The sequence below is a fragment of the Protopterus annectens genome, chromosome 1.part0 (genome assembly GCF_019279795.1).
Source record: "Protopterus annectens isolate FY-2018-M chromosome 1.part0, PAN1.0, whole genome shotgun sequence".
In the NCBI taxonomy this organism is placed as follows: Eukaryota; Metazoa; Chordata; order Ceratodontiformes; family Protopteridae; genus Protopterus; species Protopterus annectens.
The window spans coordinates 875,921,920-875,936,127 of record NC_056725.1 but is presented as its reverse complement, the minus strand read 5'-3'; the positions used below and the strand labels follow the sequence as shown (position 1 = coordinate 875,936,127).

General features: G+C 34.1%; 1 pseudogene; it reads right to left on the bottom strand.

Annotated features, from left to right (window-relative positions):
• Positions 1 to 12,647: 12,647 nt before the first annotated feature.
• Positions 12,648 to 13,634, bottom strand: LOC122796667 (annotated as a pseudogene).
• Between the last annotated feature and the right edge of the window lie 574 nt (positions 13,635 to 14,208).

Here is a 14,208-nt window from a genome sequence, read left to right as displayed (position 1 = left end):
ATCTCTGTCCTCAGGTGTAGGGGTAAGATGTATCCGATCACTAGCATGTTGTAGCATAGCATTCAGGAATTGATTTAGGATCCTGGATGCTGATGTCTGTGACACCCCCAACATATCCCCTGTTGGTCTCTGAAATGTTCCTGTAGCTAATATTCTAAGTGCTACAAATACCTTAGTCTTCACAGGTATTGGTTCCCCTTGGTTTGCCCTTGCTCTCAGTTGTGGACAACAGAGGTTGCAGAGTTCCTGTAGTGTGCCTCTATCTACCCTGTAGCACTGTATAATTTCCACATCATGTAGACAATGCAGTGTTAGACAGGGTCTAAACACCCTCATCCTTCTTGGCCAAGTTCTACTAGCAGCAGCAATAGCATAGACTTGGGCCTGTTGCACATATATAAGAGCAACTGCAGCCCCCTAACATTGTTCCAGTGTACAGTAGTTTCCATGGCTGTATTCCAATAGGTTTTGGAATTTGCAGGGAAAACCAGCACTGAGTCTACATGGTTGCTTTATAGCTTGTTGAGTAGCTTCTCCATTTTGGATTGGCTGATTAGCATACAAGCGACAAAAATCCAAAGAAAAACTAAGACTTCAAAAACATCAAAAAATTTAATAAAATGCAAAGCTTTTGGGTTAAGACCCTTCTTCCGTGCATACTCAAAATACAAAATAAACAACAATTTATATAACACTTCAAAGTTAAAACACACAACACAGTCCCCAATCGCTAACCATTATTAATTAAACAATTAAGAATCTTTTCAAAGAGATTTAAAGCATAACAAGTTTATCATTAAAAACTTCATACATATTTATATTGCATCTTTTATAACTAAAATGGGCTTTAATGCAGACCACTGTATTAATACCTGGTGAAGCAACTGCCTGCAGATGTATAATCCAGTTATATTCACTGATGTCTAGAGTGTTATTTAAGTCACCTCCTCTTACACTTCTATAAACAACTTCTATTACCCTAAACTTAAAGCTATGATCTATGTTATATTCTGCAGTGTGCCTAGCTAATGAATTAGTAGGACTATTCCTACATATCTCTGACAGAAGTTCAGTCATATGGTCTTTCAACCTTTGTCTTCATTTACCTACATAAAATGCTGAGCATTTGTCACAAGTAGCTATGTATACTATACTAACAGTGTTCCATGTAACTGAACAATTAAAAGTAAATTCCTTTTTCATTCGTGGATGTATAAATGTATTTTCACTAGAGATATACTTACAACAATTATAGTTGTGGCAAGGAAAAGTGCAGTTCTTCCTGTATGATGTTCATAATCTTACCCGAATTAAGATCTTTATAACAGAGTCTATTTTTCAGGCTTTGACAGTTTCTATAAGAGAAACTAGGTCTATCATTTATAAACTGTTTTAATTTAGGCATGGCTTCCAGAATACCCCAGTTCTTAGAAATAAATTTGTTAACATCATTAATTCTTCTACTACATGTGGTAACATATCTCATACAGTCTACTTCTCAATTCTTATTATTACCATTCTGTTCCAGATCATTGATATCTGTGGCAAAAAGTGGTTTAGCTATTCCATTCCTATTAGCTAGAAATTCATCCAGTATTTCATTTAATTTTGCATCATCATAGCCTCTCTCTTTGAAATCTTGTATAATCTTATTCATCTTTTCCAGACAATTTCTTTCATCTTATTTCATTCTACTAACTCTTAAAAGCTGTCCTTTAATTATGCCTCTGGATATATGCGGAGCATGCATACTCCTATGTGTATATTGGTTAGTTTGTACAGTCTTTCTATAGATGCTAATATTAATTGCACATAGTGTGTTCTCCAGCTTCACATCAAGAACATTAATCTCTTCTCTAGACCAATTGGCATTAAACTTCAAAAAAACAGTAGTATTATCCAGATATTCTGCAAACTGAGAGAGCTTTTTCTCATGTCCTCCCCAAATCAGGAAGACATCATCGATGAAGCGTTTATAAAACAATACTTTCCTAAACTCATCATTTGTATTTTCATTAAAGATAAACTCATTTTCCCAATGATTAAGTACAATATTTGCATAAGTATTAGCTATAGCTGTACCCATAGCCTCTCCTGAAATCTTAAGATAGTGCTGTGTTTAAAATATTATTAGTTAGTACAACTTCCAGTAGTTGACAAATATCATTAATATCTCTTCCATATAAAGTAGTATTTATTCAAAGAAAATCATGTATGGCATGTAAACCACAATCATTTGGAATAATTGTAAAAAGTGATGGTATAGCCAAAGTCACAAATAATTAGTGTTAGTATTGAACTTGTACCACTAATACAATTTGTCCATACAAATCACCCATCTCCTGTATATAACTGTTCACTTTACATAAATGTTTGCCTAAAAGAGATTGCAAGTAAAGAGAAATTGGTTCTGTTATCCACCCCGACCTGAGACAATGGGTCTCATTGGAGGTTGGCTAAGGTTTTTATGTATTTTTGGCAAACCATAAAGTACAGATATGGTTGGACAAGGTACACTAAAAAGTTAAACAGTTCTATATATACATCATCACTTAATTGCATCTCATAAATAACTATATTGACACTAGAAACAGGTTTTTTAACATCCAACATATTAATTTTAGTGAAAGTATATTCATCAGCTAAAAATTAATTCATATAAAATACATAATCTTTTTTGTTCATTATTACAATAGCTCTGCCATTGTCTGCCTGCTTAATGATAATATCAGTATTATGTTGCAAATATTCAAGGGCTTTGTATGCATTCACAGTTAAATTATAAAACCTCTCTTTTTCTTTCTGTTCATATAGCAAAAACAACTCAGATTCATATACATTTATTTTTTTTTCAATAATTTTTATTTTTATTTTTACATTAATAAATGTCACAAATAAAAACCATCTTACAACATGATATATATATATATATATATATATATATATATATATATATATATATATATATATATACGTACATAACACATATTTACATACATACATACACATACACACATATACATATGTTATACATTGATGTCAAATACCACAGGATATAGGTCATACAACATATCTATTTACACTATGTACATAGATGCTTTCGTTGTTAATTCCACAGTTATATAGACAGTATATACATTCGTAATATCCAAGTTATTATTTAATATCTGAACTTGTATGTGTTCTTTGGTTCCATTATAGTGTATTTCTAAGTTGCTGTGTGATGAATTATGCTAATATGATGTTAAAGGTTTGTTCCCAAATTTCTCTGGATTTCATGTTTTTGTTTATTTTATCTATTACTATTTTATGAGCTAAAAGGTGTTGTATAGCTACTTGTTTAAAACCCTCCCAAGAGATATTTATCGTATCTAGCCATTTAAAAGCTATATACAGTTTCATTAGTAGGAAAATTGTTAAAAGTGTATTTGCTTGTTTTCTTGGGATGTTGGGTGGGAGAATGTGTAACAGAGTGAATTCCCAAGTTAATGTTGATGTTTGATAACCCGCTTTTTGTAATTGTACCTTGAGAGAGTTCCAGAGTTTATAGACACATTTACAGCTCCAAAATACATGGGTTAAGTCAGCTATCTGGTCCTTACAGTGTGGGCAGAAAGGTGATTTTGATGTGTTAAATTTGTGTAGGATTGCAGGTGTAAAATAAGCATTATTATTGATCATGAGCTGAGTGTATGCTAACTTTTTGAGGGGTAGAATCTTCAGTGTTAGATTGATTGCCTGGCTTATTTGCTGATCATCTATGGATGGTTTAATTTTTCTCCAATAGTTAGAGAAGAGGAGGTCCTTCTGGTATTTGATTTAATTTATCATTTTATATGAATTGGTAATAGTTTTCTTTGTTGTGATAATAGTTTTCCAAAGCCTGCTACAAGTTTCTATGTCACTATTGGTCATAGTAATATTTTGGAGATAACTGGAACACAGTTCTTTGATTTGTCTTAGGATTATTATGTGTGATTTAGGGAGGTTTAAGTTGGTCCTCATTTCTTGTATTGAACAGTTAAGGTAGGGATAGATATCTTGGATTGTTTTATCTTTCATTCTGGGAAAAGGGACTAAGTCCAGCATCTTATTGTTTATTTTTAAATTTGGGTTTTTATGAAGGGGTTGCAGTATTGTCATGGCATGTTTAAGGTTCAAGAATTGAAAGAGTTTTTGCGCTAGGTTGATAGAATGTTTTAAGGGCTCTATAATGTTATAAGTTTGTATTTCTTTCTGCTTCAGGAATGGAAGTGCTTTGGGATTGAAACCTAGAGCTTTAATATATCTATAATATATTGTCACCCAGTGAGGAGACCAATTTTCCATTGACGAGTTATGTTCAGCTATTCTCGGTATTCTGTTAGTGTTAATGATCGAGTAGTACATTTTAAAATCTGGTAGATTTAGTCCTCCTTTGCTTTTGGGGAGTGTTAATTTTGGATATTAGATTCTGTTTTTTTGGGTTCCCATATAAATTTGCTAGGATGGTATGAATTTGTTTGAAGAATTTATTATGTATTGTTGTCTGTGATGTCATGAATATATACATTAATCTAGGTAAAATGTTAATTTTGATTATTGATACTTTGGCCAAGAATGGTAGTTTTAGGTTGTTCCATCTTTTGCAGTCTTGCATTACATTTTGCCATTTAAGGTTTACATTGTGTTGGCAGAAGTTTTTGTTACTCTGGAAAAAGGTGATTCCCAGATATTTAGTTTCTTCTTTAATTTTTATTGTGTTTAACAATGGTATTAGTGAGATGAGTTTGGGTGTTTTTAGGGGGAAAATATTAGTTTTATTAAGGTTTAGTTTGTAGTTAGACATAGTCGAGAAATGTTCAATTGCATCTATTATTTTGTTTATATCTGAATTTGGTGTAGTGCAGTATATGTTCAGATCATCTGCAAATGCAGTGAGGTATATTTTGAAGTTGTGTATTGATGGAGGATTGTGATATGTATTTTGTTTAATGTATAGAAAGAGTGGTTCTAGGTATAGGTTAAACAGGAAGGGTGATAGTGGGCATCCTTGTCTTGTTCCATTTTTATTAGGATCCTATTTGACCAAGTTTTATTTATATACAGAGATGTGTATGGGTTGCTATAGAGAGTTTGGATGATCTGAATGAAGTTATTGGGTATATTAAAGTAGGGTAGTGTTTGGAGCAAGAATTCTAGATTAACCCTATCAAATGCCTTGTGGGCATCCACTACCATTGTGTAGATGTTGATATTGTATCGGTTAGCGGATATTAGTGCATCTAATGTTAATGTATTGTCACTAGTCTGTCTATGTGGTGTAAAACCGGATTGTTCTGGGGAGAGGAATTTTTCTATCAGATTTTTCATTCTGTTTGCAAGTATAGAGGTAAATATTTTATTATCTATATTTAAGAGGGAGATGGGTCTGTAGCTGTCGGGGTTTTTGGGGTCTGTGTGTTCTTTTAATATAAATATAGTTTTAGAGGCATTAAAGTGGATATCATTTATTTTATAGTTTATTATGTAATTCAGTGTATAGTATAGTAGTTTGGCTATCAAGGGGGAAAATGCTTTGTAAAATTCTGATGTGAGTCCATCCGACCCGGAGCCTTATGCACTTTTAAGTGTTTGATTGTTGTAATAATTTCATTGATGGATATCGGCTCAGTTATTTTTTTGTTGGTCTAAATTGAGTTTAGGGAATTTCAGTTTTGAAGAAAAGAGTTCTATCTTCCTTTGAGGTTTGTAGTATTTGTGCTCCATATATTTGAGAGTATATTTGTTCAAATGTTTTAATAATATCTTCATTTTTTGTGTAGTTTTTGTCTCTGTAGTTTATTTCTGATATATTGGAGGCATTTTTGTGTTGGCAGATAATTCTGGCCAGAGCTCTAGATGGTATTTGAGCTTCTTCTGCGTAAGTGGCTAACATTCTGGCTTCATCAAAAGATAGGTTCCTGGTTTCTAACATATATAGATCCCTTTGCAGTTTTAAAAGTTCTGCTTCTGTTTGGTTCTTAGGGTTATTTATTAGTTCTTTTTCAAGATGCACTATTTTCCCTTTCAGTATATGCTCCTCTTTCAGTTATTTTTTTTATAGTATGCTGCTTTTTTGATAAACACTCCTCTGATTTGTGCTTTGGTTGCAGCCCATTCTATGTCAGTTGGTACTTGGGAGTTAGTGATATTTGTAAGAGCTATTTTTAGTATTGCTTCTCTTTCTTGTATTACATCCATTTTGGAAAGTAAATTAGGGTTTAATGACCAATTATGACCCCTATTCTCTAAATATATCTTTTTGTCCCAGTTAATGTTCAGTGTGATTTTGGAGTGATCTGAAAAGAACCTGGTATGTATAGTTATTGTTGGGTCCATGTTAATGAATATGTCAGAGATTAAGAAGAAGTCTATCCTTGACCACATTTTGTGGCATTGCGAATAGAATGTGAATTTCCCTGTTTTATCTGCACTGTTCCCATGTTTAAAACGGTCATATAGTTTGAAATCTTGTTTGAGTTCATTAAGGGCTAATGTGGCTTGTTTATTATGTGATTTGGTCAGATTAGATTTATCCTTTTCTGGGTTTTGATATGTATTCCAGTCACCTCCAATCACTAGGTAGTGATCTTTAAATTGGTTTAAGGTTGGGTATAATGACATAAAAAAGTGTTGTTGATTATTACAGGGTGCGTAAACATTAAGTACCATTATAGGTTTTGGTATTGTAGGACTATTAAATGTTACATAGCACCATCTTCCCTCCTTGTCAGCTTTGGTTTTAAGTATTTTTCTTTAAATTGGTTTTTAATTATTATGGCAGCCCCAGCACTGTTTGTTTTCCCCTCTGAAGCTATGATTTGACTTATCCATTTCTTTCTGCTAATTTCTGCCCATTGATCTGCAGTCAAGGGCATTTCTTGTATTAGTATGAGGTTGGCTGTGGTTTTTAATGTAAGGTGTAAGAATAGTTTTCTTTTCTTCTTGTTTTGGAGCCCTTTAACATTCCACGATTCTATTTCCCACATTTATTTATTAGGTGTATTCCTTAAATATGCCATGTATATTAGTTTTGTTTTGTTAGTTTTGTATGTGTTACTGTGTGATGGTTTAGGAAAGCATCTATTTATCCCCGTCCCTACACTGTGCCTAACCACTATATACCTGGACCAGGAATAATCGGGGGGGGGGGGGATGAAGTTTCATTATATGGTTTACCTTTATGTCTAATCTTGGAATGTGTTTTCTTTTTAGATATAGATTTACTCCATAGTATCCACCCTGTTTTACTATAAACAATGTGGACAAAGCTGAACAAACTAGTTCCCTCAACAAACACTGCTACTTAATATCCCTAGCCTCTTCCAACATATTATTTATACAGTGATGGTATTGCTTTTAAGGTACAGCATGTATTGTTTTTGTCTTGTGACTAATTCTTTCTAATAGTATTTTTAAAACAGCATATTAATATACATTCCTCAGTAAATTATAGCAATATGTGTACCATAGTAATATTGTTAAACAATCAATATTGTCATTTTTACATTTTTCTCTCATTTGACTTCTTTTTCCTCCCTTTAACTTATTCAGGTTTCGGCCTTCTTTGGTGCCTATAGTGATGTTTTTCCACATCAATCTGTGTGGGTTATAAAATATATACTTGGCACCTATTTAACAGAAGTAGGAAGTATAGAGAGACAAAAAAAAAAAAAAAAAAAAAAAAACAGCTTAGCCAAACAGTCCTTCTGCTATAGTTGACATATTAAGGCTATATTTACATTATCCCAGGATTGTTAGGTTATTTTACTAATTTCCTGAGATTACTTCTCTCCAGGATCTTTTAACACATTTCTAGTATTTACATAAAACATTTCACAATTTTGTCCCTTTTTTCCCAATATTAATCTATGAGCTAGCATAATTCTGACAGTTTATTTCTTGCCTATTATTTAAGGCTGGAGTTTCATTCACCTACACAGTACTGGGTGTACTGTTTTAGTGAATAGTTCAGTTCAACAGTACCTTATTTCTTCAAGGTTTTGCTTGCAGGTTGGTTGACATCTATGGTGCAGCTTTCGTCTTTTAGCTGGTGCAGATCAATTTTCATTTTTCAGGCAGTAAAATCCTTTGGAGCTTGCTGAAATCCATTTTGTCTGACTGTTCTTAATGAAGCCATCAAAAGCCTAGGGGGACTGAATTTGCAAGCCAATATCCGAGATGGGAACTTCCTTCCTATATTCGTGCATCGGAAACAGCAGTTCATTTTTGGTTCCCACCCAGGCTGTACTTCCCTTTCCTGTGTTCCTCATGGCTCACATCAATGACCCAAGGGCCTAGACAGCAAGGGAAGATTTCAGAGTTGGATCCCAGCTAGAGTGCTTGTGAATGGGGTCATTTTTTCATCCAAGGGACCTTTATCTTTTTTTGTGGATTTATTTCACTTCTGAAGGTGGAATTTGCTTGAAAACAGCCAGGAATGTCTCTTTTGCCTCTTTGGGGTTAGCAACCATGTATTTAACCTCTTTGATGTAAAAGATTAACTGATTTGGATATTTCATCTGGAATTTGATTTTTTTTCTATTAGGAACCTGCAGTATGGAGATAGTAGTTGTCTTGCTTGTCTTATTTGTATTGGGAGGTCTTGAGCAAAGGAGATTTTATTATTATTCCAGGTGAGTGTGCCTTTTTTCTTTGCTGCCAGTATGATTTTATTTACATCTTGGTAGTTTAATATTTTAATATACACAGGTCTTGGTTTCAGTGATGTTTGCATTTCCCTCAGGGCTCTGTGGGCTCTCTCTATTGTTATTTGCTGCATTTCTTCAGATTCCTCTAGGAGGGAATTTATTATTTGCTTGATTGTTGGTATTAGATTGTTATGAAGTACAGTTTCAGGCATTCCTCTGATGATGATATTGTTCCTTCGAGATCTTGCTTCCAGGTCTGTTAATTTTGCTTGTAAGTTTTGTATTTCTTTGTCATGGGCATCAGTTTTTGAGAAATAGAGTCTATTTTTATTTCATTTTCTATTATTTTGGACTCAGATTTTTCCATTCTGGATATTATTTGGCTGAATGAATCACCAAAGGTTTGAAATTGTAATGATAAGTCCTTTAATGCTTGCTGGATAGGTAATAAGGCAGATTTTATGTCTTCCAGATTAGCTGGCTGGTCTGTCTTGGATTTATTTGTATTTGTAGAGTTGTTAGTTTGTTTATTTGTCTTTTGTCTTTTTGAAGTTGTGTCTTTCTCAGGTGAGGCTAGTACTGAGAATTTGGTCTTAGTTGTTGTTGTTTCCATATTATTTTCCTCTTTTGACATCTTGCTGTATAATGTTTTACCAATCTTGCAGTCAGATGCAGGGCCTTAGTAGCACATTGTTTAAGCTGTTATTCAGAAATCTTAGTTAATCCTGCTGTTTCTGAGCTGAATCTGTCACTTTTTCTTCCTCTTTTGTTTGCTGGATGATATTAGCAGTAAATATCTACAGTTATTTCTGTATTATTAATTCTGCATTGCCTTCTGGGTTTGTTTTAATCCAGGGTATATCGAGACCTAGGTGATAGCAGTGCTCACAGAACAGCGGCCATTTTGAACTCTCCCCAGATTCATATACATTTATAAAGGTGGTTATAACAGGACAGTCATTTAGAATAAAAGTAGTAGATTTTTTGCAAGTTTTTTTACAAGTTTGACTACTAGTTAACAATGAGTCTTTAAAGATAAGTTTTAGGTTCAAATTCCTACAAAAAAAAATTTAAGATCCATCAATGCATCAACAATGGTGTCACTATTAGAAGATATAAATTGCAAACCTTCCTTAAGTAAAGAAATATCATCAGTACTAAGTATAATGTCAGATAGATTGACAAAACTTTCAAAATTCAGATATCCTGAATGTTCTGTTTGTCCAAGTGGCTGCACGTCTGTGGGCCACTGTAACTTCTCTCTATTCCTCTTCATCCTCCTCATCTTTGCGACCACCCCCTTGAAGAATCTCTCTGACATATTTTCACTTTCTCCGGTAAGTTGAACTGAAGTGAGCGTGATTGTAACTGCAAAACCCCCGGCTGTTGGAGAATTTTAATGGTTCGCATATATTGAAGGTTCTCTGGATTATCCATTCGTGTAGGGCTAATAGTTGTTAATGCAGGAACAGAGGTAGAGGTCAATTGTCTATTAGATGTTTAGCATATAATTCAGCTGGTTATACCGTAATTTGAATGCCACAATGTCTACCATATTTGCGCGGCTCTACATGCTACATAGAGCCACTTACTGAATACAAAATAGTATGCTACCATGTGCACACTGAGGTGCAATGTGCAAGTGGTCTTAGCAGACTGTGTAGGCTTTATTGAATCCGCACCAACATACATCAGTTTTACTAATTCTAGGTCAAAACTTGCCTTGCTATCTTAATATATATATATATATATATATATATATATATATATATATATATATATATATATATGTGTGTGTGTGTGTGTGTGTGTGTGTGTGTGTGTGTGTGTGTGTGTGTGTGTGTGTGTCACATACACATACAATCACAAACACGCACATGTGCTCACACATACATAGGCACACACATTCTCAGAGAGATAGATAGATAGATAGATAGATAGATAGATAGATAGATAGATAGATAGATAGATACGTAGATAGATAGACAGAGGCATGTGTTCATAGAGAGATAGATGTATATGTAAGGTGACAGCAGAGCTGCTGTATTTGAAACTCAGTAATTACTTCTTATGTTACATTATTCATGCACCACTTTGCTGACTTATTTTCAGTAGTAATGCCTCCACTGCAAGGCATTCACCATGTTCTTTACTGTTGAATGCATTTATAAACTGTGTATTTACCATTTATTTAGCTTGGCATGCTATAAATGCATGTATTCATATAAATACTTAAGCATTATTAATTAACTAATTGTTTTGACTTTAGTAATAAGCAAACAGTCTGGTAAACACAGCCTTTATTCAGTTACAAAACTCCTTGATGGATTTGTGAAAGCTTTTGATTTATTACATCTATTCAAGTCCACCAGCTTGTATTAAGCAGACTTCAGAATATTCATTTTTGGAAGCAGGTGTCTAATATTTTGAGTGCTAGGCTTCACTGCAGTTTTAAGGCCAGCATCTATTCATTTTGCAAACTACAATATCAAAATGGAGACAGCTTCAGTCAATGCAGATGAAAATTAATTTCCAAAAATGCATTTAAAACATAACATTGAAAAAATTCAAATCAGTTTGAACACCTCTATAGATGGAAAATTAATTTCCAGAAATACATTTAAACATTTGCCAGTTACAGACTCAGAGGGAAATTCCACATAAGATAAACCACTGCAACCTGCAAAACAGTACTTTAAACTACCACATAGAAATACATTTTAATTTAATATATTGCAGAAGAAATTTACAATTAACTTTAAAACCATAGAAATACACTTTTTTTAAAAACAGCCATTTGGTAAACAGCACGTGTGATGACTTAGAAAAGCACTTATCTAACTTTGAAACTGACGTGATTATGTATTATTTTTTTGCCATTTTTTACATAGTCAGGAAACCCAACACATGAAATTTAAAAAAAGGTTCACTAAAAACCATGACAGCACATACTGTTCAGTTGTTGGATAAATTTTCAATTAATTACAGTTCGGCAATAGCAATTGTATAACAAGAAAGTAAACTGAAGTGCCAACATATTAAAACAATGGGTGATACATTTATGAACATGGTTAGATTTAAAAGTTGATTTCAACAGTTAATATTAAAAACTGTTTACAAATATCAATTTTTGAAAATGTTATTTTAATCATGCAAGTAATTTTTTTTTTTCACATAAAAGTGCTGAACATTTGCACATAATACAATAATACTGACTGCAGTATGTATATAATGCAAAATGCACTTTTGTATTATCTTTATAATGAAATATTTAAAATTCAACCATAAACACAGAAAAATAATAAAAGGAGCATTTTTTCAGACATTTCTAAGCGTAGATTTTGGATTCTACTTAATATATTTTCTTTTTATAGTATGTTATATTAATGTGTACCCTGGACTTCACTTTTTATCAAAATACTTTTTTTTTTTTTTATTCTGTTGCAGGCTGCATGGTACAGAGACATACAAGTTTAACCATGTGTCTGGTAAACCTCATTTAATTAACAGATCCAGTCCATAAGGAGTTTACTGAGAGGTAGGAAGAATTACCATTTTGCTGACATACCGATTTCCACAAGGTTTGACAATAGTCCATGGTCAAGGCCATGTGTTCAAGCCCAGCAGTGGGTTTGGGAAATGCACCGGCTGATCTCTTAAAGGCAAAGATCTACATTGCCGTCACTGTACATTGCAAACAGGACAGGAGTGATGTTATGGTATCACAAAAATATTACAACTGCCCATGGATGAAGGGTCTTACCTTGGCTTGGTTGTTGTCCCCAAATGATAATATAGCCATGAGCACTCAGGTGGAGGACAGATAAACAAGCAAGGATGAGATTTGATGTTTTGTGTTTGGAATGCCAAAAATAAAGACAAAAATAAATGTTTACTCTGTTGTAATACAGTACAGTGTTTGAAATTTTCTGTGCAATGATATTTTCAAAGGCAATATATTTCAAGCAACTTCATTTAGTGATAATTTGAAAACAAATCTGTGGATGAAAAGCCCTTTCTAAATATATTGCCTGCTGCAATAGTATTTAGTGCTTTTTGAAACCAAGGATAAATAAATGCATAGATGACAGGATTGCATGCAGAATTAAAATATGATAACTATAACAAAGCATCAGATACAGAGGAAGGGGCATACAAGTTAATATAAGGACTAACAGTAGAATCTATGAATGCAGGTAAATAACAGATCATAAATATACTTATCATCATTGTCAAGGTCAGGTCAGCCTTTTTTCCCTTACTTTGAGATATTTTATTCTTCTCTGCAGAAAGCTTGTGTTATGCACATCTAATTGCTTTTGCATGCCTTCTTGCAACAAGGAAAACTTTTGCATAAACATTTATCAATATTAAGCATGACAGGAAGAAAGCTAGAATTGCATCTACAGTTCCTTATAATGCATTAAGTGAAAACACACACTGACCTATACCAGACACAGAAGAAACAACATTCTGTAGTCTACTTATGTTGGCTTTAAAATAAAGTAAAATGTATCCATAAATAGCTGGAATAACCCAGCTAATTGCAACAAATATCGCAGATACAGAATTAGTCATTTTTGCATGATAAAGCAATGCATCACAAATTGCATAATAACAGTCAAGTGCCATAAATATTAGATGGAACAGAGAAACTGTAGTTAGGGACATATCAAAATAAGAGTGAGTAAGACAAAAGGCATCCCCAAAGTACCAGCATGTTTCAACAGTTCTGACCATGCTGAAAGGCATAACAACTGCTCCGATAAGGAAATCTCCCACAGCCAGTGACAAGACTAGACAGTTGGCAGGTGTAGGAAGCTGCTTAAAGTGGGACACAGAGATGATCACCCCGAGGTTTCCACAAAGTGTCATCACCATTCCCCCAGAAATGAACACATACAATGGTACCTTCAGTGACAAAGATCGCATTTCTTTAATGCAAGAGCCATTTAAGTTCATAGGTTCATAGGTTGATACTAGGCTATCTGCCCTAGGGCATTTATAAGCCTAGCCAGAGTGTGTTTGGATTTCGCCACCCTTTTAGATTAGTTGACTGTGCCTCTGTATAGTAGGTCACAGAAGATAGTCCTTTTGAGGTTAGTTTACTGTGCCTCTGTCTAGTAGGGACACAGAAGAGATCCCAGGGGTAAACCTATGATCTCCCATCCACTCGGCAAGATTTCTCTTGAAGAGGGTCATAGAGGGACTCTGCCTAACATGGCTTGGGATTTTGTTCCAGAGTGAGGGGAGCCTCTGGGATATGAATCTGTCCCTCCAGCATGTCCTATTTATTTCTGTGCTGAGGTTTAAGTCCCTGGAGCGTGTAGCTCTAAGGGATTTGGATTTCCTGAGGTGGAGCATGTCCATTAATTCTGGGTTGGACATGGCTTTATACGTCAGGCACAGATCGACTCTGAGTAGGCGGTAAGCAACTGAGAAGAGCTAGAGTTTCTTTAGCCTAACTGCATAGGGCATCTGTTTGAGTCCCTTAATCCTCTTGGTGAGGTACTTTTGGGGTCTTTCCAGTTGCTGC